Source organism: Scyliorhinus canicula, chromosome 2 (genome assembly GCF_902713615.1).
Source record: "Scyliorhinus canicula chromosome 2, sScyCan1.1, whole genome shotgun sequence".
Taxonomy (NCBI): Eukaryota; Metazoa; Chordata; class Chondrichthyes; order Carcharhiniformes; family Scyliorhinidae; genus Scyliorhinus; species Scyliorhinus canicula.
Window position 1 is genome coordinate 58753426 of NC_052147.1, and position 27620 is coordinate 58781045.

The 27620-nt window shown below is 46.2% G+C and overlaps 1 long non-coding RNA gene across 1 annotated transcript; it reads right to left on the reverse strand.

The window, feature by feature from the left end:
* Window positions 1–9: 9 nt before the first annotated feature.
* On the reverse strand, window positions 10–27265 carry LOC119954196. Its single transcript, XR_005458186.1, has 4 exons — window positions 27227–27265; window positions 11215–11297; window positions 9820–9875; window positions 10–54 (listed from the first exon to the last, which is right to left on the reverse strand). It is a non-coding gene; the product is annotated as an uncharacterized LOC119954196 (long non-coding RNA).
* Window positions 27266–27620: the final 355 nt, after the last annotated feature.

Below are 27620 nucleotides of genomic sequence, written 5' to 3' on the forward strand. Positions count from 1 at the left end.
ATACATTACCTAAATCTTTTTGAAGATTTCGTCTTACATCTTTAAATTTACAACCTGTTTAAATAAAGTAGTATTTAATAAGCTGTGCAAATTTAGGATGACTGAACTGGAAGCAATATTATAATGGCTGCACATAATTGTTTTCCTTCAAGCAAGTTTGATCAAAACAAAAGAGTCATGAAATTAGTCATGGCCTGACCCAAAGAAAAGAAGTAGAATCTCATTATTGAAACACTCTTTCTTAGATAGGACCTTCTTTCTCTGCCGTCTTAGTCAGTAGCACTTCCAACTTCTCTCTCTGAAAATGGACATCCTGCTACAGACCCATCTGACACTGACCAAGCATAATTCCCCCTTCCATTTAAAACAACGCCAGTTTAATCAAACAACCAGTCATTCGAATCCTGCAGTACTATGTCGTTTCTCACCTCCAAACAGACACACTCCCAATCAGAGACACTAACAACACCGTAGCACCCCGGAATATTTAGGTTGACACTGGAACCTTTAGTGGATTTAGTGCTTGTGCCGTAGTGGTTACTAATAATCCCATCAACTATAATGTGGCATAATATTTTTCTACAGAAACCTTGTTAAACTATTAGATTTCTGCAAATAGCCACTGCAACTGGCTTATTGCCTCTTCTGTTACGTGCTGCGCTGTTGTAACCTTGAGGCTTTGGAAGTCAATGCCAGTGCTGGGAGGGAGAGGCAAGACTGGGGCAGGGGAGGCTGAAGGACTAATTGTGGAGCCTGGGAGTTAGGGTTAGGGTCCACAAGCATAGTGACTCAAAAAAAAAAATTACTTTGGCCTCTTTTGGCCACTCTACAACTCCTGTCTTGGTTCTATTGGGGTTGACCCCATCCATGCCTCCCGAATCCAGGGTGTAAAGTATTCCGCACCCATCAGGAGTGGGCAGCTCTCCCATATCTGAAATAAAACAGATTAAAGATATTGAGAGGGTTGGAGGTGGTGGGTGGAGAAACTTGATGTGACGCTGATCTCCTATTCCAGTTTAGCTCAGTTGGCTTGACAGCTGGTTTGTGATGAGGAGTGAAGCCGGCAGCGTGGGTTCGATTCCTGTGATGGCTGAGGTTATTCATGAAGGCCCCGCCTTCTCAACCTTGTCCCTCGCTGGAGGTGTGGTGACCCTTAGGTTAAATCACCACCAGTCAATTCGCAAATGCCTATGGTCATCTGGGACTGTGGCGACTTAACCTTTTTTATTCCCTTTCCACACCATTCCAGGGAAGGCAAATTAAATTTTACCCCATGTCTTAGCAGCCCCCCCCCCCCTCATTCCATCCACTGTGTTTATTTGTTACATGAGAAACAGCTGCAGAATCACTCAAACAATTTGTACATAACAGATCCTAAGTGTGCACTAGCTGTCCATTCATGTCAGTGTTCCCAGGTATCTTTCACACCACACAGAATTGAGACATTCCAGGGTGTTTGTAAATTAATACACATTTTTCAAATGAGCAAAAAGTGATGGGATGAAAGTCTATTTCATCTGTTATTAAAAGGTCTCAAGGTTAGACTTTCCATAAATGGTGCAAAAAGGAAATGATGGAGTACATGATTTAGACCATTAAATGTTTATGCTGTTCCACTGTCACTTTTGCCAGTTAGATGATAATTATAATACTACACCCATTAAGATCAATGTTGATTACTTTCCTGCAAATTAGGCTAGTTTTCATGGCACCTCCATCCATTCAGATGGAAAAATAATGTTGCTGGTTTAGTCAGATGCGTTTTGCTCCAATTTTGCAATGATGACTATCCTGTGTTATAATTAAGAGATTTATAATATTATGTTTTGTGACTGTCTCTTTTATTTCAGGTAAATAACGGGACTCATGTGACCTGTTCTGAAGTCTGTCTGACAGCAAGCCTGGGTGGTCTGACCGTTATAGATTAAAGGTGGTCCAGTTTGCTTTAATGGGAGGAAGATGCGACGTGTTTACACTTGGAGACAATGGCAGCAGCTCATGTGCTAACAGTAGGTAGACCACGAGTCTCCAAAGTCCCAGAAAAACATTGAGAATGTCAGGTTGTAGACATTTGTGCCTCAAAATGTCCATTTAATTCCGCAAAGGAACAGAGTTGGGGTCTAAACAATAGTCAATCAGCATTGTTACCTGGATACAATGCCCATGTGCTTCACATCAAATTACCATGCCTACTTTGAAATAGGAAAGATACATTGGAAACACTGTTATTAGGTTACAAGTTAGTTTACCAAGGCCTGGAAAGGGAGAGAGAGACTAGTCGAAGGTCTCCATGGTTCACTGTGCAGGAATGTGGGTGGAAGCTCGCACTCTGATTGGAAGACAACATTCACAGGGACTTAAAATGAGACAGAAAAATTTGCCTAGCTTTAGCTAGACAGAGAACTCTCCAGGAAAATTCCCATCATAAAAGACAGGAGTTAAGAATCATTTTGTACTGGTTCCAGAAGAATTGATTATCATTGGCATTGAATTGATGGCATCACAGTAAATAATGGGGCTTTTGCAGCGTCAAGAGTTCTGTTCTGTAGTTTAAACCATAACCTGTCTACATTAATAGTGTTTAGTCAATAGTGCTTTTAGTCTGTCACCGTAAATATCTTATGAAATCTTGTTCAACTACTTATTAATTGGAAGTACAAATATATTTTTTAGAAGTTCTCGGTCTCTATGGGGTTTGTAACTCCAGGGAGCATTTCACCTAACCTCAGAGCAAAAACAAAAGCAGCTTTTACTCATTTAATTATTTAGTGGATCATTTTGCATAATGTTCCTGTCACGTGCACAAGTATTTTAGCAAGACCTCATGATTGTAGATTAAGTGGAACTTCTTAAATGTTAGACAGAGAGAATTTACATTCATATAATGGGCTGGATTCTCCGATTTTGAGGCTATGTCCGGACGAAGCATCTGGTCTTACGACCAAAAAGTCGGCACCGACCCCGCACCGATGCTCCGCCTGGTGGGGGGCTAGCAGCCGCGCAACGTGGGCTTTACCTGCAGATACCGACGCTGAATGGCCGGGTCTGTGGCCACGCATGTGCACGGCCGTAACATGCGGCGGCCGCACCGTACAACATGGCGCTGGCCGCGTGCGGATCCGGCCTTCCAGATACTGCCCCCCCCCCCCCCCCCCCCCCCCCCGGCAACCCTCCTCGGTACCCCCAGACCAGCCCCCACCAGTATCCCCAGCCGAAGCTCCGCCTTGCCAGCGGAACGGCTCCACCCCCCCCCCCCCCCCCCCCCCGGCAACCCTCCTCGGTACCCCCAGACCAGCCCCCACCAGTATCCCCAGCCGAAGCTCCGCCTTGCCAGCGGAACGGCTCCACCCCCCCCCCCCCCCCCCCCCCCCCCCCCGACTGTGGCTGCGTTGGACACCGGGGAAGGGCCTCAGGGCCCAATGGCGTGTGGCCACTCCTAGAGTATACCATTTTTGCGGAGGCGGAGCATCCGTAAAACAGTGATGCCCCGATTTTAGCGTAAAAATGGTTGTGGTTTATGTGGTTTGTGGCCAATCGCTGAATGCGATTTTGGCGTTGGCATTCGGAAAATCCCGCCCAATGCCTTTCACAACTTCAGCGCACTTCCCAGCCATGGATACCAGTCAAATGGAGGAACAATTTGCATACAGCAAGTTCCTACAAATGGCAATTAACTAACGACCAGATAATCGGTTTTACAGAAGTTGCTTAAAAGGATAAATATTGGCAAGGATGCCATGAGAACGTCTTCAAAAATTGCCATGGATTCTTTTATGCCTCCCTGAGAGGGCAGTTTGGGCCTCGGTGTAATGTCTCAATGGAAATTCAGCATGTCTGACAGTGCAGCTTGCTTTGGAGGGTCAACCTGGATTATGTGCTCTGGAGAGGTATTTGATCTCACAACCTCCTGACTCAGAAGAAGGGGCCACTCTGAGCAAAGCCTGACACTTCCATTTATATCAACATTTCCAAAGCTCCAGATAATAAATGTTTTACCATTTCGGCTTAGATTAGTGCGATGCTTGTTGTGTATCCTTATCAGAAAACCAGCAACTGGATCTTCGACTTGCTGACCCATAAACCACAATCAGTAAGGATAAGCAACAACACCTCCTCCACGATAGACCTCAATACCGGGGCCCCACAAGGCCGCATACATGGCCCCCTAGTATACTCCTTATATATACACACAACTGTGTAGAAAAATTCGGCTCCAACTCCATCTACAAGTTTTCTGGTGACACGACTGTAGTGGGTCGGATCTCAAACAAAGATCAGTAAGAGTACAAGGGGAGATAGAGAACCTAGTGGAGTGGTGCACGACAAAACTCTATGTCAGCAAAACAAAGGAGCTGGTCATTGACATCAGGAAGCAAAGTACCTAAACAACTCTGTCTGCATCAATGGTGCCGAGGTGGAGATGGTTGACAGCTTCAAATTCCTCAGTGTGCACATCACCAACAATCTGTCCTGGTCCACCCACGTCGATGCTACAACCAAGAAAGCACAACAGCGCCTATACTTCCTCTGGAAACAAAGGAAATTCGGCATGTTCACATTGACTCTTATCAATTTTTACAGATGCACCACAGAAAACATCCTATCTGGCTGCATCGCAGCCTGGTATGCCAACTGCTCTGCCCAAGACCATAAGAAACTACAGAGAGTCATGACACAGTCCAGTCCATCACAGAAACCCGCCTCCCATCCATTTACTTGGTCTACACCTCCCGCTGCCTTGGGAAAGTGGGCAGTATAGTCAAAGACTCCTCCCACTCGGGTCATTCTCTCTTCCATTGGGCAGGAGATACAAAAGTCTGAGAACACGCACAAAACAGACTCAAAAACAGCTTCTTCCCCACTGTTACCAGTCTCCTGAATGACCTTAGATATATACATAGGTACATAGAAGATAGCAGCAGAAGGAATCCTTTTGGCCCTTCGAGCCTGCTCCGCCAGTCATCAGGATCATGGCTGATCATCCAACTCAATAGCCTAATCCTGCTTTCTACCCATAGCCTTTGATCCCACACTTTACCGAGGAGCTGAGGGAGCAGTTGCAGGTACTCAAGGCAGAGGTGAAGGCAGAAATAGAGGCCGCAGTGCAGGCAGCAGTGGCCAGGGCCATGTCAGGGGTGCAGCAGGCCCTGACCAGACTAGAGGAGAAATTGGATACCCAAGGGGAGAAACTGGAAGCCCAGGAGGCGACCATTAAGGAGCTGGAGAAAGCAGCGACTGACGCGAGCGACCGGAACACGGCCCTGGAGAAGGAGGTGGCGAGACTGGGCTCAACACAGAGTAATTTTTTTTTTTTTTTCTTTTTTTATAAATTTAGATTACCCAATTATTTTTTCTAATTAAGGGGCAATTTAGCGTGGCCAATCCACCTACTCTGCACATTTTTGGGTTGTGGGGGCGAAACCCACACAGACACGGGGAGAATGTGCAAACTCCACACGAACAGTGACCCAGAGCCGAGATCGAACCTGGGACCTCAGCGCCGTGAGGCGGTTGTGCTAACCACTAGGCCACCGAGCTGCCCCTGAAAGGCAGAGTAGACGACCAGGAAAACCGCTCAAGGAGGCAAAATGTCAGGATAGTGGGCCTGCCAGAGGGGAGCGAGGGTAGAAACCCCACAGCATACGTGGCTGAGATGCTGGGCAACTTAGTGGGGAGGAAAACTTTCCCCAACCCACCGGAAATGGACAGAGCACATCGGTCGCTGCGCCCGAAGCCCAAGGCAGGGGAACAACCGAGAGTAGTCATAGCCAAACTGCACCGGTACCGGGAGAGGGAGACAATCCTGCGCTGGGCCAAGGAAAATAGAGCTTGCAAATGGGATGGGCACGCCATCCAAATCTATGAGGATCTTGGGGCAAATATAACTAGGAGACGGGCTGAGTTCAACAGAGCGAAAGCAGCTCTCCACAGGAGCAGAGTGCGTTTTGGTATGCTGTACCCAGCTAAACTCTGGGTCACATACCAAAACAGGGAATATTTCTTCACAGCCCCCGCTGAGGCGAATAGGTTCGTCGAGGAGCACGGTCTGGAAAACAACCAGGGGGGGTAGGGACGAGGGCCCCCTGGCAGCGGGCAATGACACGCCAACGGGGGGGTGGGGAGGGGCGAGGCAATGCCAGCCCCCCCACCCTGGCAGGAAGACCCAGAACAAAGAACAAACCACTGCCCGAGGGACCGCTCCAGGTGGAAGGCCAGGCCCCAGCACGAGGGAACGAGAGTATTGGAGAAGGGAGAGCAGGCGAGAGGGGTGCAGGGTAGGATGGGGGAAGAGCGGGCAGAAAACCTTAGAGGCCAGACAGGGGAGAAGCAAGACAACAACCCCCGAGAGGGGAGCCACCGTACTAGCAGGAAAGCTAGCGACGGGGGCACGCAACAAAGCAGGGCCGCAGCGCACCCCCAACAGGGGTGAAGGCGCCAGGCAGGGGTGGGGGGGGGGGAACACCCGTCAAAGTCGGGAGAGCAAACGGGGACAGGAATAGGGGATAGAGGGGCAAAGGAGGGGTATATGGGGGAGGAGGGAAAAGGGAGAGACCGGGGGGGGGGGGGGGGGGGGGGGGGGGGGGCACAGGGAGCGAGAGACCAGGGAGGGGAAATGCAGGGACAGAGGGACAAAAGTGCCACAACCAAAGGCTCGAATCAAGGAACCGCTGCAAGCACCCACCCAGTACGGTCTGTGGGCGAAGGGGGCCCCAGAGTGCAGGGGACTACCCGCGTGGCGGACACACAGTGGACGGCCATGGCGGGTGCCCCCGGGACAAGGGGAAACCCCGGAGCGCAGAGACCCGACCGCATGGGGAGAGCAGTGACAGCGGCCATCCTGGACGGCCCCCTAACAAAGGGAAACCCCGGAGGGCAGGGGCGCATCCACCAGATAAATATGGTTAATCCCACAGGAACGAGGGGGCAGAAGCCCCCCACCTGGATAATCAACTGGAACGTAAGGGGACTTAACGGCCCAGTGAAGAGATCCAGAGTCCTCACCCACCTCAGAAACATGAGGGCCGACATAGTCTTCCTCCAAGAGACGCACCTGAGGGAGCAGGACCAACTGCGGGTAAGAAAGGGTTGGGTGGGACAAACCTACCATTCCTGCTATGGGACAAGGGCCAGGGGGGTGGCGATCCTGATCGGCAAGAGGACAATGTTTAGGGCGACAAAGACGGTTACAGACCCAGGGGCGCGGTATGTCATGGTCAGCGGGGCCCTGGATGGGGCACTGGTAGTTCTAGTCAACGTGTACGCGCCCAACTGGGACGACACGAGTTTCATCAAAAAGACCATGGCAGAAATCCTGGACATAGCGACGCATCGACTAATCATGGGGGGGGGGGGTACTTCAACTGTGTACAGGATCCAAAGACGGACAGATCAAACCCCAAAACGGGGAAAACCTCAAGCATGGCAAGGGAACTCAGTCACTTTATGGAGCAGATGGGAGCAGTGGACCCCTGGAGGTTCGCCCACCCAGGGGAGAAAGAATTCTCCTTCTTCTCCCCAGTACACAACGTGTACACCAGAATTGACTTCTTTGTGGTGGGGAAAACGGTGCTTCCAGGGATAGACAAGGTGGAATACTCCGCAATTGTGATATCAGACCACGCTCCACACTACATGGACGTGCGGCTAGAGACGGGAAGGGCCCAGCGCCCCACATGGAGGTTGGACGGTGCCTTACTAGCTGACAAGGCCTTCAGCGAAAGGATAGCGCGGGCCATAGCAGAGTACACGGAGAACAACAAAAACGGGGAGGTCTCACCCTCCACGTTCTGGGAAGCGCTTAAGGCCGTACTAAGAGGGGAAATCATTGCCTTCAAACGCAAAGAGATAGGGAGGAAAGGGTGGCTAGGCAGAAGCTGGTCGACTCCATACTGGAGGTAGACCGTAAATACTCCGAGGCCCCGACCGTAGAGCTCCTGGCGGAGAGGAAAGAACTACAAAGGAATATGACCTGCTCTCCACCAGGAAAGCAGTGCACCAACTCCGCCAGGCACGTGGGACCCTGTATGAACACGGAGACAAAGCCAGCCGCCTGTTGGCACACCAGCTGAGAAAGCAGGCAGCCACCAGAGAAATTGCACAAATCAGGGGTACCGGAGGCACGTTGGAAACAGAACCAGAGAGGATTAACAAAACCTTCAAGGCCTTCTACCAAGAGCTGTACACCTCAGAGCCCCCAACGGGGAAGGCTGGGATGAACCGGTTCCTTGATGGACTGGACATACCAGTCGTGGGAGAGGGCAGAAAACGGGACCTGGAAGCACCACTAGCACTGGGAGAGATCATGGAGAGCATTAGCTCCATGCAGACGGGGAAGGCGCCGGGACCGGACGGATTCCCGGCGGACTTCCACAAAAAATTCGCGACAGCGCTGGCCCCGCACCTGCGGGAGATGTTCACAGACTCGCTAGCTAGGGGCACACTGCCACCCACGTTAGCACAGGCCTCAATCTCGCTGATACCTAAGAAAGACAAAGACCCAACGGAATGTGGGTCATACAGACCCATCTCTCTGCTGAACGCAGACGCCAAAATACTGGCCAAGATCCTAGCCAAAAGGCTAGAAGACTGTGTACCCGAAGTGGTCGCAGAAGACCAGACGGGCTTCCTCAAAGGTAGACAGCTTACCTCGAACATCAGGCGCCTGCTGAACGTGATAATGACCCCCTCCGGGGAGAGAACACAAGAGGTGATCGTCTCCCTGGACGCAGAAAAGGCCTTCGACAGAGTCGAATGGAAATACCTCATAGAGGTACTGGAGCGGTTCGGGCTTGGAACAGGGTTCACCGCTTGGGTAAAGCTCCTATACAATGCTCCCATGGCGAGCGTACGGACCAAGAATACCAACTCCCAATACTTCCAGCTGCACAGGGGCACTAAACAAGGATGCCCACTGTCCCCGCTGCTGTTCGCACTAGCAATGGAACCACTAGCAATCGTGCTCAGGGCAGCAACAAATTGGAGGGGGATCCGAAGGGGAGGCAGAGAGGACAGAGTCTCACTCTATGCAGATGACCTGCTCCTCTACATCTCGGACCCACAGAGCAGCATGGACGGAATCATTGCGCTCCTGAAAGAGTTTGGAGCCTTCTCGGGCTACAAACTCAACATGAGCAAAAGCGAGATCTTCCCAGTACACCCACAGGGGGGGGGGGGGGGGGGGGGCTACGGGATCATTATGGGGGTTTGTTCTCATGGTTTTATGCTTATTTCTTTTTCTTGTTAATTTATTGTTTTTGTATTGGAGGGGAGGGGTTACTGTTTTTCTCTGTTGTGATAAAATTTGTTGTTGAAAACTTGAATAAAAATTATTCCAAAAAAAAGGAAGGACAAAGTCGCAAGCGACAGTCTGATGGCAAGCTAAGGCCCAAAACCAAATTGTAAATAAATGCCGACAAACATGTGCCTCGGCCATATTGGGGAATGTAAAATATGTATGCCGGTTAAAGGGGGTGGCCACAGTTGTTATTATGAAGATGCTTGACTGTAAATATACATGTTAATTTTTGCGTGTTTTTTTTCTAATAATTTGTAATTTGTTGGATATAAAATATGAAAACTCAATGAAAAACATTTCCAAAAAAAAAACAATGAAACACGATGGTAAGCATCGGTGATCAGTTTGTTTAATGAAAATGGGAACAAAGGAGCTCCTCTTAGAAACATTTCCTATAAACAAGAGAAATTATGAGATTACGGATGATTTCATCATGAGCGGAAATACAGAAACATTACTCCAAACTCATTAAAACTCAGGAGTTAAATTTTCATAATTTGTGGGGGAAAACAAAAATGGCTTACCTGGCAATGCACAGATTCCAAGGAACTGGTGACAGTTCACCATCGATAGAGCCAACCTGTTAAATATATAGTAAAAATATTTCTACTTAAAATTTAGCAAGTTAATTGTGCCCAAACAAAACAGGCACTTCCAAAATCAAGCACGCACTTAAATATTCAGAGTAAGATAATAGATCATTCAGCGTTATGGACTGTGGCTCAGCCTTCGATATTAACCTTGGGCTACTGTTGCCATTTTTTTCCCATAAATGGGCCTCACTTTCAGAAATTACTCTCATTGCCCAGTATCTAAACGTACAATAGCATAAGCCAGGAATCGCTACTATCCCATTATACAAACTGGACATCATCCTCACCTGTGCTCTGCACTTGTTTCTATAATTTTCTACGAGGGATGATACTGTTTTTTGATTTTACCAAATTGTGAAGCAGAACATAAGAGATTACAAAAGAACTGAGTCGAGCAATGGAAAATGCATTAGATTTTTGGAAAAAAAGTTAAAAGTATGGTACATAAAGTAAATGAAAAATAGTGAAAGGACAAAGGACCAGTGAATTTTAAAAGATACGAGTTTGGATGCAAAAGGAAAGTGATGCTGAATAGGTACAAGTTATTAGTTAGACCAAAGTTGAAATTTTGCATTCTAGCTTAGCACCTAATTGTAGCAATAGTTTTACAACCATTGAAGGATAGCGAAGATTCGTTAGATACACTGGAACATTAAATGGTTCAAGGAAACTTTCAGAATTATGAAAAGTTTCAATGGTGAAAAATAGTTGTCAATGTTCGGTGAATCAGGAATAAGGGTACGGACTTGGCTTATTAGAACATGGTAGGTTTCCTGATACGTGGTTGCTGAGTTAGAGATGATAACATCATTAAAAAGGAGCTGGATTAGTATTTGGAAAGGGAAAAAGGATATAGAAAAACGACATTAAAATGGGGTCAGAAAACCCAGATGGACACTGGCCTAGTTATCAAAGATCCCCTCTCACCAGTGTATCTTCAGTACTTGGAGTCTGCTGCTCAGTTATTTCTGTGCTGCAAACTCCCTACTTTTGCAATGGTGAAAGAGTTGAGCAAAGTTGGTGAAATTATTAAAAGGCGCATCCAAATCTTGTTTGAAAGAAACGTACTAATGTCTGGACCATGAATTTGCTACGTTAGAAATTGATGCAGCATGCAAGATTAAGAGGGCTATGAATGTACGGCCGTTACACGTTCACACTAATACAGAACTCTACTGCAATCTTCTCCAGAACTCTACTGCAATCTTCTCCAATGTTCGTAACATCCTGGTTGACGAAGGCAAATGGTGTTGTGCATTAATGCACGCATATATAGAAAACAATCAGTGACAAAATGAAAGTGATGAATCTACTGCGGATACTCACCAAGATACCTGTAGTGGTGACTGGTGCTCTCCTTCAGAGTCCTCATCTGAAGAGTCAGATTCACTTGTCCTCATTGTGCCAGTCTAAAAAAAAAACAAAGATAACTTTCTCAATGTCAGCTGCTGTGCCATTTCATTAGGTTTGTCTTAATCAAGAAAAGTAATTGACTTAGGTATGAAAATATTTCAGATTTGACACTGACTAACACCGTGACAAATTGCCTCAATAAGAGCTGCAACAGTTTAATCAGGCCCGTTTTAAATGCAGAGTATTGTAACAAAGTTGAACGTTAATCTTCTGGTGTACCCAAATAACATTTCTGTCATGCACAAATCCTGGTAGGCATGCTTTTAAAAAAAATTTAGAGTACCCAATTATTATTTTTTTCCAATTAAGGGGCAATTTAGCGTGGGCAATCCATCTAACCTGCACATCTTTGGGTTGTGGAGGTGAAACCTACGCAGACACGGGGAGAATGCAAACTCCACACGAACAGTGACCCAGGGCTGGGGTAGGCATGCTTTTTAAAAATTTACCAGTATAGGCTAATGTAAAATGAAGACCGTGGTCAGATTTAGGTATTATGCATACAAAAACAGAGACTACCAAAGCAATCTCCACACCTCACAGAAGGGAACTAATTGCCTTATTGTCTCTTTGCTGGTGCTAATTCTCTTAGCAGATGACTCTGTTTTAATCTAATTTATGTCCTATTTGCCTATACCCCTTAATACAACAACAAATATACTTAAAAGCAAAAATGGTCGAACTTTTAACGTAGGGAAATGCCAGAAGGTGCATTAAAATGAAGGAAAGGAGAAGGCATAAGCCTTTTCAGAAGTAATATATTACTAGGACAGTATTACGGTGGCTGAGAGGACATTTAATGAGGACTTGAATACTGAGGTAGTATGGGATGAGTTAAGAAACAGGAAAGGAGAGGTCACCCTGTTAGGGCTTTTCTATAGGCCTCCGAAAAGTTCCAGAGATGTAGAGGAAAGGATTGCAAAGATGATTCTGGATAGGAGCGAAAATAACAGTGTAGTTGTTATGGGGGACTTTAACTTTCCAAATATTGACTGGAAACACTATAGTTCGAGTACTTTAGATGGATCCGTTTTTGTCCAATGTGTGCAGGAGGGTTTCCTGATGCAGTATGTAGATAGGCCAACGAGAGGAGAGGCTATATTGGATTTGGTACTGGGTAATGAACCAGGACAGGTGTTAGATTTGGAGGTAGGTGAGCATTTTGGTGATAGTGACCACAATTCGATTACGTTTACTTTAGCGATGGAAAGGGATAGGTATAAATCGCAGGGCAAGAGTTATTGCTGGGGGAAAGGCAATTATGATGTGATGAGGCAAGACTTAGGATGCATCGCCTGGAGAGGAAAACTGCAGGGGATAGACACAATGGAAATGTGGAGCATGTTCAAGGAACAGCTACTGCGTGTCCTTGATAAGTATGTACCTGTTAGGCAGGGAGGAAGTGGTCGAGTGAGGGAACCATGGGTTACTAAAGCAGTTGAATCACTTGTCAAGAGGAAGAAGGAGGCTGATGTGAAGATGAGACGTGATGGTTCAGTTGGGTTGCTTGAGAGTTACAAGTTAGCTAGGAAGGCTCTAAAGAGAGAGCTAAGAAGAGCCAAGCGAGGACATGAGAAGTCCTTGGCAGGTAGGATCAAGGATAACCCTAAAGCTTTCTATAGGTATGTCAGGAATAAAAGAATGACTAAGGTAAGAGTAGGGCCAGTCAAGGACAGTAGTGGGAAGTTGTGTGTAGAGTCCGAGGAGCTAGGAGAGGTGCTAAATGAGTATTTTCCGTCAGTATTCACACAGGAAAAAGACAAAGTTGTCGAGGAGAATACTGAGATACAGGCTACTAGACTAGAAGGGCTTGAGGTTCATAAGGAGGAGGTGTTAGCGATTCTGGAAAGTGTGAAAATAGATAAGTCCCCTGGGCCGGATGGGATTTATCCTAGGATTCTCTGGGAAGCTAGGGAGGAGATTGCTGAGCCTTTGGTTTTGATCTTTAAGTCATCTTTGTCTACAGGAATAGTGCCAGAGGACTGGGGGATAGCAAATGTTGTCCCCTTATACAAGAAGGGGAGTAGAGATAACCCCGGTTACTATAGGCCAGTGAGCCTTACTTCTGTTGTAGGAAAAGTCTTGGAAAGGTTTATAAGAGATAGGATGTATAATCATCTGGAAAGGAATAATTTGATTAGAGATAGTCAACATGGTTTTGTGAAGGGTAGGTCGTGCCTCACAAACCTCATTGAGTTCTTCGAGAAGGTGACCAAACAGGTGGATGAGGGTAAAGCAGTTGATGTGGTGTATATGGATTTCAGTAAAGCGTTTGATAAGGTTCCCCACGGTAGGCTATTGCAGAAAATACAGAGGCTTGGGATTCAGGGTGATTTAGCAGTTTGGATCAGAAATTGGCTAGCTGATAGAAGACAAAGAGTGGTGGTTGATGGGAAATGCTCTGACTGGTGTCCGGTTACTAGTGGTATGCCACAAGGATCTGTTTTGGGGCCGTTGCTGTTTGTCATTTTTATAAATGACCTGGAGGAGGGCGTAGAAGGATGGGTGAGTAAATTTGCAGATGACAATAAAGTCGGTGGAGTTGTGGACAGTGCAGAATGATGTTACAAGTTACAGAGGGACATAGATAAGCTGCAGAGCTGGGCTGACAGGTGGCAAATGGAGTTTAATGCAGAAAAGTGTGAGGTGATTCATTTTGGAAGGAATAACAGAAAGGCAGGGTACTGGGCTAATGGTAAGATTCTTGGTAGTGTGGACGAGCAGAGAGATCTCGGTGTCCATGTCCATAGATCCCTGAAAGTTGCCACCCAGGTTGAGAGGGTTGTTAAGAAGGCGTACGGTGTGTTAGCTTTTATTGGTAGAGGAATTGAGTTTCGGAGCCATGAGGTCATGTTGCAGTTGTACAAAACTCTGGTGCGGCCGCATTTGGAGTATTGTGTGCAGTTCTGGTCGCCACATTATAGGAAGGATGTGGAAGCATTGGAAAGGGTACAGAGGAGATTTACAAGAATGTTGCCTGGTATGGAGGGAAGATCATATGAGGAAAGGCTGAAGGACTTGAGGCTGTTTTCGTTAGAGAGAAGAAGGTTAAGAGGTGACTTAATTGAGGCATACAAGATGATCAGAGGATTAGATAGGGTGGACAGTGAGAGCCTTTTTCCTCGGATGGTGATGTCCAGCACGAGGGGACATAGCTTTAAATTGAGGGGAGATAGATATAGGACAGATGTCAGAGGTAGGTTCTTTACTCAGAGAGTAGAAAGGGCGTGGAATGCCCTGCCTGCAACAGTAGTGGACTCGCCAACGGTAAACGCATTCAAATGGTCATTGGATAGGCATATGGACGATAAGGGAATAGTGTAGAGGGACTTTAGAGGGGTTTCACAGGACGGCGCAACATCGTGGGCCGAAGGGCCTGTACTGCGCTGTAATGTTCTATGTTCTATGTTCTAGAAGTTACGAAATGGAAATGGGCCATTTGGTCCAAATAGTCCATCTACCCTCCATGTGAACAAATAATTTGAATCTTGTTCCTTGTCCCATCACATGCTTTTCCTTCTAATCTGATCTTGAATATAGACATTCCAAAGCCTCGCAACTTTGTGCAAGTATCTCCTGCCCTCTTTGTATTTCCTACATTTAAATCTTATATCTATACCCCTTGTACTTGACCTCGTAACTGCGAGATAAATCTGCTATCTAGCCTACCCTGTCCTATTCTACTGCGATTTATGAAGAAAGTCTCGCTGCCACTCCTGTTTGGATTGACGTCTTGATGCAACATGACATTTGGAAAGGAAAGGCTTGCTTGAGCAGAAGTTGTCACTGTTTAGAAGTCAGTTTTTTATCTTTCTTTGAACCATATAGTGTTATAGCACAGAAGGTAGATATTAATACTGCCATGCCATTTCTGGCTTTACATTGGTACTATCTAAAAATAACCACCCCCCACACCCCCCAAAATTGTACATTAAAGCAAGTTAATTCAGGATATTCAAAAGGAAAGACTATACTTTGAAAATGAACAATCTTCCAAGGGTTATAGGGAGAAGGTGCAAGAATGGCACTAAGGAAATTGCTCATTCGGAGAGCTGGTGCAGACACAATAGGCCGATCGACCTCCTTCTGCAACGAGACAATTCTGTTTCTCAGCATATGCTTGAAATATTTTCCCTCAAAAGATGTAATGGCTCTGCTTCAATCTCCCCCTATGGCCAGTCCTTACTCGACTAATCTACAGTGTCTAGAAGTTTCTCTGAAATATTCCACGACCGTTTAAAATTAATAATCCCTCATTACCAATGCCAGAAGAAATAGTTTTCCTTTACGCACACTTATCAAGACCTTCCATAATTTAAAAAAACTTCTATCAAATCTCAGTCTCCTCTGCTCAAGTGAAAGTAATCACAATATCTTAAGTCTAGCCTTGTAACTTTAGTTGCATAATTCTTTTTGTTTTACTGTTATAAATTTATAGTACCCAATTAGTTTTTTTTCACAATTAAGGGGCAATTTAGCATGGCCAAAGCACCTACACTGCATATCTTTTTGGGTTGTTTGGGTGAGACCCACACAGACACGGGGAGAATATGGAAACTCCACCCAGACAGTGACGTGGGGCTGGGATCGAACCAGGGTCCTTGGCACCGTGAGGCAGCAGCGCTAACCACTGTGCCACCGTGCCACCCTAAGTTGTCTAATTCTGGGATCAATCTGCTAAGTCTACGTTTCAATGTCCTTTAATAATGGGGCATCCAAAAGTATGCGTATTACTCCCAACTGTGGCCTAACTAATGTTGTGTACCAATTTACTCTTGCTGCTTTATTCTCTGTTCCCCCATTTACATCAAGTTACATAAATCCATAGCACAGAAACAGGCCATGAAGGCCAACTCTTCTATGCCAGGTGTTATGCTTCACAACAGCCACCTTTCTATGCCTCTTCATCTGACCCTTTCAGTAAAGTCTTCCATTCTTTAACCACTGCACTCATCTATTATGCATTTTCTTTTCTTTTCATGTACTTAATGATCTGTTGAGCTGCTCGCAGAAAAATGCTTTTCATTGTACCTCAGTACATGTGACAATAAACAAAAGCCAATCATCTAGCCCCTCCCCTCAAGTACATTTATTCTATTTGCCTCAACCACTCCTTGTGGTAGGACCTTCCTCATTTAACCAGTACTGTATTTAGAAAATTCTCCTGAATTTTCTATTGGGTTTATTGGCGACCATTTCATATCCATGAGCTCGCTAGTTTTTTCAAATGGAAACACTTTCATCATGGTTTATCGAATCAAAACACACTCATCAATTTAAAGAGCTGTAACACACCACTGCTCGGACTCCATTTTCTAGGGAAAAGAGTTTGACCTGTTCAATCTTTCCTGAGAGGTAAAATCTTCCAGTTCTGGCACAATCCATTCAAATCATGTGTTGCACTTTAAGCAATGCTTCTGTATACTCTTTCTAATATGAAGATCAGATGTGCACAGCATTCCAAATGTGTTCTCACCAAACATCGCCTTGAGAGCAGTTTCCTGCTTTTCAATTCTACCCCTCCTGAAATAAACCACTGTGCTTGCTTTGATTTTTGTAAAAAAAGAACTTTAATAAAAGTAGTAAAGCAGTTTAATACACCATTTGTGCGTCCTCCCCCTCCCAGATCCCCTTTTCTCTTCTATCCCATTTAGATTCTTGTTATCCAAGAAATATATGACCTTTTCTCCTTCCCACCAAAATACATTATTTATAAAACTCAGAACATTGTTGACCTGTTTTAAGATTTTAACTACTTGCTCTTACAAGATTGGAATGTCTGTTCACCTCCAATTATATTTCCATTGAGTGCATACGCACATTTCTTGTATTTCTTCCTAAAATGAGTCACGCTGGTGAATATTTAATTGGATATGGCACCTGTTATCTCATTTAATCGCTCTGCTTATGGTTCTGTGAAATCTTTTACAGCCCTTTAAAAACATTTTAATAAACTGACTCAGTTGGGGGTTCTCAGCAAATTTCAAGATTGCATTGCTCACAACCAAGCTAATCAGCGGTATATGGACCACAAACACTGTAGACCTTTAAACTATTTTGAAGCATTCTGCAGGGAAACTCCGTTTCCCATCTGTCAACCAACTTTCTCTCCATTTCCATGCTCGGTCACCTTATTGAATGACTTCTGAAAATCCTGAGAAACCATTCTGCTAAATTCATGAACAAAGATGTTGCACTCACTACTCTCCAGTCATAGAATCCATAGAATCCCTACAGTGCAGAAGGAGGATATTCTGCCTCCAAAAAGGGCACCCTACCTAGGCCTATTCCTCCGCCCTAACCCTACCTAACCTGCGCTTCTTTGGACTGCCCAATGACAATGTCATATTTAGTAAAGTAGGAAGCATTTTGGACACAGCTGCTACTATCTCCTCTCAGATAGGGCAGTGCAGCAGCACAGTGGTTAGCACTGTTGCTTCACAGCGCCATGGACCAGGGCTTGATTCCTGGCTTGGGCCACTGTCTGTCCGGAGCCTGCACGTTCTCCCCGTGTCTGAGTGGGTTTCCTCCGGGTATTCCGGTTTCCTCCCATAAGTCCCAAAAGACGTGCTTGCTAGGTGAATTGGACATTCTGAATTTGCCCTCAGTGTACCCGAACAGGCGCCATTGTGTAGCGACTAGGGGGTTTTCACAGTAACTTCATTGCAGTGTTAATGCAAGCCTACTTGTGACACTAATATTATTACTTGAATCGGCCATGATAAATATAGTCCAGGATCAGTGGCTTACATCCTTTGAGTTCGACTAAGTGTATGTATTTTTGAAAGGTTTCTTTAACAATTGCTCTATTTCCTCCCAGGCTACACCTTCGCATCATCTGGCGTATCAAGGGCAGCACAGCAGCACAGCGGTTAGCACAGTTGCTTCACAGCTCCAAGGTCCCAGGTTCAATTTCCGGCTTGGGTCACTGGGAGACATTCTCCCAGTGTCTGCATCGGTTTCCTCCGGGTGCTCTGGTTTCCTCCCACAGTCCAAAGATGCGCAGGTTAGGTGGATTACTGGGTTATGGGGATAGGGTGGAGCCGTGGGCTTGAGTAGGGTGCTCTTTCCAAGGGCCAGTGCAGACTTTATGGACCGAATGGCTTCCTTCTGCACTGTAAATTCTATGATGTGCAATTTAATGTGGATAGGTGCGAGGTGACACTGTTGGGTGCAGGAACAAAAAAATTGAAGTATACACTAATTGGAAAGATGATGAAGGTTGTGGATAAACAGAGACCCAGAAGTCCAAATTTTGGCATGATTCATAAAGTATGCAAGCTATTTGATATTACTGTCAAACCTCCACCCTTTCCAATTACATTCTCTTGTTCATTCTTGAGTGAAATTCCTTCTCTTTGAATGTCATTTTACTTTTGACATGTTTATAAAACATAATACTGTATATGAAATTAGTTTTCTTTTTGTTTTGAGAGTGAATTTATTAACTTTCCTGTGATTCAGCATCAATAATTATTTCTGAAAAAGCATCATAATTTTAAAACAAATGTTGATCTTGGATGTGTGGGTGACATTGGCAAGTTGGTATTTATTGGCCATCCCTCGTCGCCCTAAGGGCCGTCCACATGGAGGAGACTGGAGCCATCAGTAGACCAGATCTGATAGGGGTGGTAGGTCCCAAAAGACCTAAATAAATAGTTTTGATTTAAGGGGCGACGCGGTGGCGCAGTGGTTAGCACTGCTTCCTCATGGCGCTGAAGATCCGGGTTCAATCCTGGCCCGGGTCACTGTCCGTGTAGAGTTTGCACATTCTCCCTGTGTCTGCGAGGGTCTCACCACCACAACCCAAAGATGTGCAGGGTAGTTGTATTGGCCACTTCAAATTTCCCCTCAATTGGAAAAAAATAATTGGGTACGTATAAAAAATATATATTTTTTGATTTTCATGAAAAGCTGGAAGCTTTCATTTTTAAATGCATTAACCCACAAATGACCAGATTTACTGAAATCAATTTCATGAATTGCCATGGGTTTTGACCAGGCCATTAACCATTTGCTAATGAACTTTAAATTGGTGGGAGAGTCTTCCCACAATATTTGGAGATAAATGTATATATCACACACACACATTCAGTTAGTAGCATTTTTATCTCAGAGGCAGAGATTCAAGCCCCATTCATGGAATTGGACACATCTCGGCTGGCATTGTAATGCAGCACATTATTGTCGGAGCTGTGTTCAGGGAACACTTTCAACAGTGGCCCAATCTACTTGTACAGGTGGATGCAAAATACCTCATTGTTTATTGAGAGAAGGCGACGAGAGTTATTCTGCTGTTCTGACTAATGTTTGCTTTTCAATCAGCCTCACCAAAACCCCACTCATTGGCCATTAATCTAACTTCCTATTTGTGGGACCTTGAGGGAAATTTTTTTGAAAAATATTTTGATTCCCCATATTTTCATCATTTTCACCATACAAAACAGAAACAGAAACAAAAACAACCCCAACAATATAAAAAAAGAAATCAGTTCTCCCCCAAAATCCACAGTCCCCCTCCCCTCCCTAATAGTCAACAGCAGCCAACTCCTAAAAGTGCATGATGAACAATCCCCAAGAATTGAGGAACCCCTCCTTCGCCCCTTCAGCTCAAACGTCACCTTCTCCAGGGTCAAAAACTCCAGCAGGTCCCCCCGCCACACCGAGGCGCAGTGTGGAGAGACGGATCTCCACCCCAGTAGGACCCGCCTGCGAGCGACTAGCGAGGTGAAGACTAAAACATCTGCCCCTCACACCCGCCTGCAACTTGGGCTGATTCGACACCCCGAAAATGGCTTCTAGGGGACCGAGCTTCATATCCATATATAGAACAAATAACAAAGAAAAGTACAGCACAAGAACAGGCCCTTCGGCCTTCCAAGCCTGTGCCGATCATGCTGCCCATCTAAACTAAAATCTTCTACACTTCCTGGGTCTGTATCCCTCTATTCCCATCCTATTCATGTATTTGTCAAAATGCCCCTTAAATGTCACTATCGTCCCGGCTTCCACCACCTCCTCCGGCAGCAAGTTCCAGGCACCCACTACCCTGTATGTAAAAACACCTGCCTCGTACATCTCCTCTAAACCTTGCCCCTCGCACCTTAAACCTATGCCCCCTAGTAATTGACCCCTCTACCCTGGGGAAAAGCCTCTGACTATCCACTCTGTCTATGCCCCTCATAATTTTGTAGACCTCTTTCAGGTCGCCCCTCAACCTCTGTCGTTCCAGTGAGAACAAACCAAGTTTATTCAACTGCTCCTCATAGCTAATGCCTCCATACCAGGCAACATCCTGGTAAATCTCTTCTGCACCCTCTCTAAAGCCTCCACATCCTTCTGGTAGTGTGGCGACCAGAACTGAACACTATACTCCAAGTGTGGCCTAACTAAGGTTCTATACAGCTGCAACATGACTTGCCAATTCTTATACTCAAAATCCCCGGTCAATGAAGGCAAGCATGCCGTATGCCTTCTTGACTACCTCCTCCACCTGTGTTACACCTTTCAGTGACCTGTGGACCTGCACACCTAGATCTCTCTGACTTTCAATACTCTTGAGGGTTCTACCATTCACTGTATATTCCCTACCTGCATTAGACCTTCCAAAATGCATTACCTCACATTTGTCCGGATTAAACTCCATCTGCCATCTCTCAGCCCAAGTCTCCAAACGATCCAAATCCTGCTGTATTCTCTGACAGTCCTCATCGCTATCCGCAATTCCACCTACCTTTGTGTCGTCTGCAAACTTACTAATTAGACCAGTTACATTTTTCTCCAAATCATTTATATATACTACAAACAGCAAAGGTCCCAGCACTGATCCCTGCGGAACACCACTGGTCACAGCCCTCCAATTAGAAAAGCACCCTTCCATTGCTACTCTCTGCCTTCTATGACCTAGCCAATTCAGTATCCACCTTGCCAGCTCACCCCTGATCCCGTGTGACTTCACCTTTTGTACCAGTCTACCATGAGGGACCTTGTCAAAGGCCTTACTGATGTCCATATAGACAACATCCACTGCCCTACCTGCATCAATCATCTCTGTGACCTCTTCGAAAAACTCTATCAAGTTAGCGAGACACAACCTCCCCTTCACAAAACCATGCTGCCTCTCACTAATACGTCCATTTGCTTCCAAATGGGAGTAGATCCTGTCTCAAAGAATTCTCACCAGTAATTTCCCTACCATTGACGCAAGGCTCACCGGCCTGTAGTTCCCTGGATTATCCTTGCTACCCTTCTTAAACAAAGGAACAGCATTGGCTATTCTCCAGTCCTCCGGGACATCACCTGAAGACAGTGAGGATCCAAAGATTTCTGTCAAGGCCTCAGCAATTTCCTCTCTAGCCTCCTTCAGTATTCTGGGGTAGATCCCATCAGGCCCTGGGGACTTATCTACCGTAATATTTTTCAAGACGCCCAACACCTCGTCTTTTTGGATCTCAATGTGACCCAGGCTATCTACACACCCTTCTCCAGACTCAACATTCACAAATTCCTTCTATTTGGTGAATACTGATGCAAAGTATTCATTTAGTACCTCGCCCATTTCCTCTGGCTCCACACATTGATTCCCTTGCCTATCCTTCAGTGGGCCAACCCTTTCCCTGGCTACCCTCTTGCTTTTTATATACGTACAAAAAGCCTTGAGATTTTCCTTAACCCTATTTGCCAATGACTTTTCGTGACCTCTTCTAGCCCTCCTGACTCCTTCCTACTTGCCTTATATTCCACACAGGCTTCGTCTGTTCCCAGCCTTCTAGCCCTGACAAATGCCTCCTTATTCTTTTTGACAAGGCCTACAATATCTCTCGTTATCCAAGGTTTCCGAAATTTGCCGTATTTATCCTTCTTCCGCACAGGAACATGCCGGTCCTGAATTCCTTTCAACTGACATTTGAAAGCCTCCCACATGTCAGATATTGATTTACCCTCAAACATCCTCCCCCAATTTAGATTCTTCAGTTCCCGCCTAATATTGTTATAATTAGCCTTCCCCTAATTTAGCACATTTGCCCAAGAACCACTCTTATCCTTGTCCACCAACACTTTAAAACTTACTGAATTGTGGTCACTGTTCCCGAAATGCTCCCCTACTAAAACTTCTAACACCTTGTCCAGTACAGCCCCTTCCCTAGTTGGACTGTCTACATATTGTTTTAAGAAGCCCTCCTGGATGCTCCTTACAAACTCTGCCCCGTCCAGGCCCCTAGCACTAAGTGAGTCGCAGTCAATATTGGGGAAGTTGAAGTCTCCCATCACAACAACCCTGTTGTTTTTACTCGTTTCCAAAGTCTGTCTACCTATCTGCTCCTCTATCTCCCACTGGCTGTTGGGTGGCCTGTAGTAAACCCCCAACATTGTGACTGCACCCGTCTTATTCCTGATCTCGACACGTATAGCCTCGCTTCCCTCGGAGGTGTCCTCCTGTAGTACCGCTGTGATATTCAACACCCTCGCGATAGTGCTAAATACCTCCCTCCAAAACCTTTGCAACTTTGGTAGGACCATAACATGTGAACGTGATTTGCGGGGCCCCACCCACATCGCTCACAGACATCCTCCAGCCCCTCAAAAAGCCAGCTCACCCTTGATTTTGTGTGGCGCGCCCTATGTGCTACTTTCAACTGTATCAGCCCCAGCCTCGCACAGAAGATTGAGGCATTTAGCCTCCGCAGCACCTCATTCAGAGTCCCTGCTTCATCACCTCGCCAGCTCCCTTCTCTCACTTTGCCTTAATCCCCCCCCTCCCCCTTGACAGCACCGCCTCCAGCAACAAGGAGGCCGGCCTCCAGGCTCGCAAATCAGCAACCCCCCCCCCCCTGACCAAGGAACAAAACCTTGCATCCATCCTCTCCGGCTTGAACCCATGATTCCCCCAAATTGGCATTGGCATTCCCCCGACCCGGCCTCCAGCTTAAAATGTTTCCTAAACTGCCTCCAGATCTCAAAGTAGCCACCACCACTGGACTCACCGACTACCTTCCTGGAGCCATCGAGAGCGGCACCGTTCCCAGTGCCCGCAACCCCAAACCCCATCTTCTCCACATTCGCTGTCCAGTAGTAGTACAGTATGTTTGGGAGGCCCAGTGCCCCCGCCTGTCGCCCTCTCTTCAAGACTACCCTCCTAATCCTGACCACCTTCCCTCCCCACCAGATATACGAGGAGATCAATTTGTCTAACCCCCTTCCCGCCACCCCCCATGAAGAAGGATTTTGGTAAAAAGACTGTCAAGCACTGAAATAAGAACAAGAATCGCGATGACATATTCATTTTAACTGCCTGCACTCAGCCGGCCAACGACAGAGAGAGGTTGTTAACAAACAACCTCCTTAACAAATCAGCCTTCACCCTCCCCCGAAACTAGTAAAATTGTATTTTCGGAGCCCACCCCAATCCCGGGCCACCTGCACCCCCAAGTACCTAAAGTGGGTTGCAAACAAAATGACAGCCCCCCCACCCCCGGCACTACTCCCGGCGGGGAGACCATAAAATACTCGCTCTTGCCCAAGTCCAATATATACCCAGAGAATGTCCCCAATCTTTGAAGCAGCTCCATTATGCCCCCCACCTACGTACTCGTTTCCAAGATGTACAATAACAAGGATACCCTATACTCCAACCCCCCACACACCCTCCCTTTTTCACAGCCCCGAGCTCCTTAGCGCGATGGCCAAGGGCTCTATAGTCAATGCAAACAGGGGGGGGGGTCATAGGGCAACCCTGCCTTGTACTCCAAATTCATACTATTAGTGAGAACACTCGCCATCGGCTCCTTGTACAACAGCCGCACCCACGCCACAAACCTCGGCCCGAGTCCAAATCTCTCCAATACCGCCATCAAGTAACCCCACTCTACCCAATCAAACAGCTTCTCTGCGTTGAGTGCCATCATCACCTCCCTCTCCTTTCCCTCTGAGAGAGACAGGATCACATTTAGCAACCGCCATCATGTTCGAAAACAGCTGCATTCCCTTCACAAACCTCATCTGATCCTCTCCGATCAACTTCAGGAGACACCCCTCCAACCTTGCCGCCAGAACCTTTGCCAATATCTTGGCATCTGCATTCAGTAGGGTTATGGGCCTAAATGACCCACACTGCACTGGGTCCTTATCCTTCTTAAGCAGCAGGGAAATCGAATCCTGCCCATCGTCTGTGGCAAGACACCCTGCGTATCGCATCCTCGAACATTCCCACCATCAGCGGTGTCAACTTATCCTTAAATTTCTTATAGAATTCAACTAGGAACCTGTCAGGTCCCGCCGCCTTCCTGCTTTCCCACCATGAAAAAGTCTATTCTCCAGTACACCTTGTGTACCAGAGAGAAAAACGCATGCTCCCATTCCCCCGGGTACAGGAACCTCAATGGGTCCACTCCTCCCATCTCTCTCATGAGCCCAGCCAGTGCCTTTTCCCCCCCACCTGACTGGGCCAGCGAGCGCGGCTGAGAGCGCCTGCACCTTATTCCAATTCCGCCACTATTAACTTATGGTATCCAGATCCAGGATGGCACCCAGCAGCCTCTTCACAAACCCCACATCATCCCTCTTAGAGCTATATATCATAGAATCATAGAATTTACAGTACAGAAGGAGGCCATTCGGCCCATTGAGTCGGCCCACACCTCCACCCTATCCCCATAAGCCAGCAACCCCACCCAACACTAAGGGCAATTTTGGACACTAAGGGCAATTTATCATGTCCAATCCACCTAACCTGCACATCTTTGGACTGTGGAAGGAAACCGGAGCACCTGGAGGAAACCCACGCAGTCATGGGGAGAACGTGCAGACTCCGCACAGGCAGTGACCCAAGCGGGAATCAAACCTGGGACACTGGAGCTGCGAAGCAACTGTGCTAACCACTGTGCTACCGTGCTGCAGGGAGGGGCGAGGTTACTGAGGCAGGGAAAGGCGAGGCTCTGTGGGGATTTGAAAACAAAGATGAGAGTTTCAAAATCGAGGCGCTGCTTGGCCGGGAGCCAATGTAGGTCTGCGAGCACAGGGGTAAAGGGTGAATGTTTGTTAGCTGTCACATGTGCATCAGAACTAATGTAAAAAGTAGCCATGCGGAAACAAAGGCCGGGGGGGGGGCGGGGGGGGGGGGGGGGGGGGGGGGGGGCGAAGAGAGAGACAGAGCTCCCTAAACAAACTCCAAAACAAACACCACAATTCAAATCTCTTTTTTCATGTGGTCATAAAAATCAGTGGCAAAACAAGCAAATCAAACAGGTCACTTTTACAAGAGTGGCTTTGACTGCCAATTTTTTCTCCTCATGCGCGTAATAAGAGTTAATTTAACGTAAAGAAAAACTCCTCCCAAGCTTAACCAACATAAAAATTCAGGAAATGTCCCATCCCAACCACAGGCTGTCTCTTTCTTTGGAATTTAATTTCTGCTTCAATCCCAATAAAGTTGACTTGCGCCTAGTGTGTCCTGTCGTCAAATTCCGTAGGAGAGGAATGCAACATGGGAGCTGCAGGTTCCATCCTGTCCCTGTGACATGAGAAAACCCAAACTAACCGGCAAAAAAAAGTTTCAAAAATGCGAATTGAACCCTATTATTTCTTGCCGATCTTTTTCTGGCCTTGAGATAATCCAAAATATTTGTTGAGTAAACAGTGAGAGGAGCCAAACAATTAATTACCAGTCCAGAGAAGCTTCTCACAGTAATTTACCTTAATTGACCTTGGTATTAGTTTAGCCTACTTCACTGTATATACTTATTGGAAAGGTGGTGAAGGTCCTAAACAACCAGACCACATTAGCAGCTAAATATGACAATCCTGCTCCAGACTCCATATTAGATTTGAGCAACTTTACAGGACATCAGCTAATCACAGAATCACAGATTAATAGTGCAGAAGAGGATCTTCGGCCCATTGAGTTTGCACCGATGCATGAAAAACACCTGACCTGCCTACCTAATCCCATTTGCCAGCACTTGGCCCATTGCTTTAAAAGTTATGACGTGCCAAGTCCTCATTCAGGTACTTTTTAAAGGATTTGAGGCAACCTGACTCTACCACCCTCCCACACAGTGCATTCCAGACTGTTAACACCCTCTGGGTAAAAAAGTTTTACCTCAAATCCTCCTCCCACAAGTCCCGAAAGATGTGCTTGCTAGGAGAATTGGACATTCTGAATTCTCCCTCAGTGTACCCGAACAGACGCCGGAATGTGGCGACTGGGGGATTTTCATAGTAACTTCATTGCAGTGTTCATGTAAGCCAATTTGTGATACTAATAAAGATTAATTTATTATTAAACCTCTTGTCCCTCACTTGAACATGTATCCTCTCATAACTGACCCTTCAACTAAGGGGAACAGCTGCTCCCTATCCACCCTGTCCATGTCTCTCGTAATATTGTACACCCTGATCAGATCACCCCTCGGTCTTCTCTGCTCCAGCGAAACCAACCCAAGCCTATCCATCCTCTCTTCATAACACAAATGCTCCATCCCAGGCAGCATCCAGGTTGATCTCCTCTGCACTCCCTCCAGTGCAATCATATCTTTCCTATAATGTGGCGACCAGAATTGCACACAGTACTCCAGCTGTGGCCTCACCAAAGTTCTGTACAACTCCAACACAACCTCCCTGCTTTTGTAATCTATAAACCCAAGCCCTTCAAACATGCATGAAAAATATTGTAGAAAAATAGTTTTTTCTCACGATTTGAAAGAGACAAGTTGAGAAAATTAGAATTGATGCTGTTGTATGAAATTGAAATGCATAAACAGCTGGATTTCATAGAGGGAATAAATGTAAAGCTAAAATCATGTTTCTCTTTTTGGCTGCTATTTTCAGCTTTTGAAAACAGTGTAACCCTCTTTCCAAAATCTGAAAGGCACGAGCTGAAATCTCCCACCACATGTAACACGGTCCAATATATTTGGTCTAGACTCACCAAGTTCACCATGCCGTGTAGCTCCTGGTACTGACAGGCTGTTGTTCTATTCTAAAGCATAAACCAGGAAAAGAGGGAGACTTGTGTCTGCCTGCCCCTTTCTCCACTCTTACTGTATCAATCCCTCTGTTTCTGCTGTCACCTCACTTTTGAAATCTCTGAATATCCTGCTGTCTTCTTATTCCTATCTCTACCTCTTTCAGTCTGTCTCCTGCTGTAGCTCTACACTCTCCTTTTACCTCTCTGTTTTCCTGTGCTCTCTTACACAATGGGTCTTCTATATATCTCTTGTTATTTCCCAATTGTCGCAAATTGGGGACCAGACTGATGCTCTCACTTTCCCCACATGCCTTCTCCATTGGCCCCAGATCCGTAAAGTCGTCACCACTTTTGG